Here is a 3,888-nt window from a genome sequence, read left to right on the forward strand (position 1 = left end):
CTTCTGTGTCCTCGTGGTGCCCCTACAGTCCCCGAGTTACCCTTTCCGACGCTAACCTAGGTGCTGCTGGGAAGGTATTTTACGGATGGGATAAAAGTTCATCATCGGCTGGCTTTACGGAAGGAGACGATGCTGGGCTATCTGGGGGGGGCCTCGTCCAATCAGTTGAAAGTCTGAAGAGCAGAGCTGAGGTTTCCCTGCAGAAGGAAGACTCCCACCTGTAGCTTTGGCAGCTTTGGCCAGCACCCTTCCTAACAGCCGTTCCTACAACCTCAGGCTTGCCTCGCCAGCCCCCTCGGTCACGTGAGCCTGCTCCTTGCGACAAATCTAGACATACACACACACGCACACAGACACGCACACACCACAGGCTCCTGGTTCTGTGTCTCCGGTCGAGCTCTGACTGGTACACAGTGCGTTAGGAACTTGGGCCAAGTTCAATACCAGAGCCCGGGAGCTCCCGCATTGTGGACAGTCCATAGCACCTGGCATCAAAGTCTCTCCCGGGCCCAGCAGAGCTGATGCCGGTGGCACAGTGGGACCGCCACGCGGGCCGCGGATCTTGCAGCATGGCATGAGGCCATCTCTCGACAAGCCGGTGAGAAGAGATTCTCAGACGCGAGCAAGTCAGACGGGAAACCCGGGACCTTTTCCTCTCAAGGTGAACCCCCGCTCCGACGTGGGGGAGAAGGTGCCGTAGACCCCAGCGCCCGCCTGTCACGGCAGGAGCGGTCACCCGAGCCCTCGGACCAGCCCCGCACAGGTCAGCTCAGTGCCCTTGGGAGAGGCGCCCCGCCACTCCGTGCCTCGGTTTCCCTATTTACAAAGTAAATTAACCGGGTGACTCTAAGATCCCGCGACCTCTGGCATCGGTGGTTCGATCCACAAGGCAGCAAGTGTGGCATCGGGCACAGGGCACCGCGCTCACACGTGGGGAGCCCGATACCTGCTCTGGAATCGCTGAACCGCCTTTGAGAAACCTGAATTTTAAGCGAGCTTGACGAGGCTTCAAGCCTCACCCAAGAGCACAGCTCTCGGCCGGGGCGGGAGGCCCCACAGCGTTTCTCTGCTTTTAGGGGTGCTGGTAGCGACCCAGTCTTGCGAGGGCCGGTATTGGGGTACTTTTCCAGCGCTCTGTCTTAGCGCATCTAACACGCTTGCCCTGGGTTTGTCCCTCCAATGTACAGGTGATAAGCGTTCGCTCTGACCTGGGTATCCGGTACCTTCCCTCCATCTTTGCCAGGGAGAGCCTGGGAACCGTCTGTCCCATCAGAAGGCTCTCAAAGCTGCCGATGGCCAGGAGGACACCTTTCAGATGGAAATTGGTTGCGTGCCTGGCTCGGGCAGCAGCTTTGGAAAAGCCAATGTGGGGTGCTGCCAGGACCCAGGACACCCCCTCCTTGTACTTGGTCCGTGTCCGAGGCTCTTGTCTTCACCCACTTTTTCGTCAGCTTGAGAACCTGCTTCTGTCTCTCTCCAGCGACTTACGGAGACGGCCACCACCCCCGAGAGCTTGATAATTCAAGTTACGCCTTGGAACCTCCCAGCGGATGAAGCTGTCTGTTTGCTTCGAATGCGCTCAGACATTTGACATAAACCACACAATGCAGAAGGGCCTCCAACTTTCCAGACCTAAGGAATGAGGCTCCGGGAAGGGACACCAGCCCGGCCGCGTGCGCTCTCTGCAGGGAGCTGGCCGGGCCTTCAGGGGGTCAGTGATGAAAACCAAATGCCCCGGGGCCTCTTGGGAATGAAAACGAGATAAAAGTGGGCCTGGAGAGCGGGGTTTACAGACAGTGCTGGAATCCGTCTTGGGATCTGGAGACTTTTCCTGATGTGTGTTCACGTGTGTGAGTTGTTTGCAGGGGCGGGAGAGCACGGGCGTTGGTGGAACAGCGTGGGAGAAAATAGTGCAGACGCAAGACAGGCTGGGCCTTCAGAATAAAAATAGGCTCTTTTTTACCCAGAACGTGGTCGCGCTTTGAGCTAAGGGATCGGGGGGGCCTTGCGGGGACAGAAGTGTCATTTCTGCCATTGGGCTTTGTCTGGTCTTTCGCAAGGAGCCTGCGCCTTGAGGGTGGCTCCTGGGTGTCTCCCAAGCTCACCACTTTGTTGCGAAGGCACGTGATTATGGGAAAACTGAAGTTGGAGACACCTCCGTCTGTCCTTTCGCAACCAGGGCGGCAGGGGGCCTGGGGACTCCAGAGCGGTAAGGACCACACGGCCACAACAGCTTGCACGAGGGATCGGACGCCCGCGTGGAGCCGTGACGGGAACCACAGCATCCAAACCACAATGAGACACGACTTCACAGAAGGACCAGAGTCGAGACAGATAATAACAGGCGCTCGCGAGGACGTGGAGAGACGAGCCCTCGCGCGCTCTGGTGGGCACGTAGAATGGCGCGGTCACCGTGGAAAACAGCTTGGTGCTTCCTCAAAAAGCTAAACATAAAATTGCCCCGTGACCCAGAAATCCCACTCCTGAACACGTGCCCGGGAGAACTGAAGACAGATACGGAAACACATAAACGCACGAGCACGTTCGCACGAGCATTCGTCACGACGGCCGAGAGGTGAAAACCACCCAACGCCCGTCCGTGACGTGCAGTGAGTGGGTCAACAATCTGTGGTCTAGCCGCACCACGGAACGGTGTTCGGCCAGAGAAAGGCACGGAACTCTGACACCTGCCATGACGCCAGCAGACCCTGCACACGTCGCTGAGACACAAAAGGCCTCAGATTTCTGGAACAGGTGAATCCATGGCGACAGAAAGCCGTGGTTGCCAAAGGCTGGGGGAGGGCGCAACAGGAAGCCGCTTCTTAACGAGCCCGGGGTTGCCTTCCGGGTAACGAAAGCGTTCCGCAACCGGGGAGAGGCGCTGGCCGCACGCCAGTGTGAATCACTAAGTGCCGCCGAATTCTCTAGAAACGAAACGGTTCGCTTCCGTACCGCGGTCTCGTGGTCTCCTTGAAAAGGGATCTGGGAAGCGGGTGAGGGGCCCCTTACTGATTTTCCACCGCGGACTGGGACCACAAAGCAGCAATCGAGGGAGAAAGTTCTGGAAGTCTCCCCTGAGGCAGGATGAGCGGGATTAGCAAGGCCCGCGAGACCGCATTCTGGCCTCTGAAACACATGTTGCTGTGGCAGAGCTTCTGGCTCAGGTAGAGAGTACAGGTTAAGAAACGTGAGCGAGCCACAGACATTACACCTTCCCCCCCGGGCCCAGCCTGCTCGGCAGTAGAGGGCATACCGATCCTGAGACCGTGATGATGTCAGCATACGGGCCGTTCCCACCTGGTACCAGGTTGGAGAGCGTCCCCCAAAGACGTCCACCCCGGAGCCTGTGAGTGAGACCTTATCGGAAATAGGGTCTCTGCAGACGTGGTCAGTAAAGATGAGATCCTCCTGGGTCAGGGTGGGCCCCAACCCCAACCCAGAGACGGTCCTTCTAAGAGGACAGAGCAGAGGCACAGGGAGGAAGGCCGTGTGACACGGGGGCAGAGACGGAGAGGCAGCTGTCGGCCTGGGGACACCAAGATTCACCGCCAGGAGCTGGGAGAGATGGGGAGGACCCCGCCCCAGGGTCGGCCCCGAGACACCCTGATTTCAGACGTGCAAGAATTTTGTTGTTTCAAGCCGTCCATCCAGCGTGTGGCCCTCTGCTGATGAAAGCGTGGAGCCAACAGTCTCAACAGCCGGGCTTTTTTGAGGGAACAGGAGTCTTGCCCCGACCGCCGTAACCCTGGACGGTTACGTCTGTCTCACACATCCAGCCCCGGTCCCAGGCAACCGGGTCGTAGGACGATTGCTCGGCGAGGACCAGAACAGGGGCAGGGGAAGGAAAAAGGCTCTGAGGTGGGAAGCCGCCCAAGGACCTCCCGACCT

Source organism: Herpailurus yagouaroundi, unplaced genomic scaffold (assembly GCF_014898765.1).
Source record: "Herpailurus yagouaroundi ecotype Mexico unplaced genomic scaffold, PumYag 217, whole genome shotgun sequence".
NCBI lineage: Eukaryota > Metazoa > Chordata > Mammalia > Carnivora > Felidae > Herpailurus > Herpailurus yagouaroundi.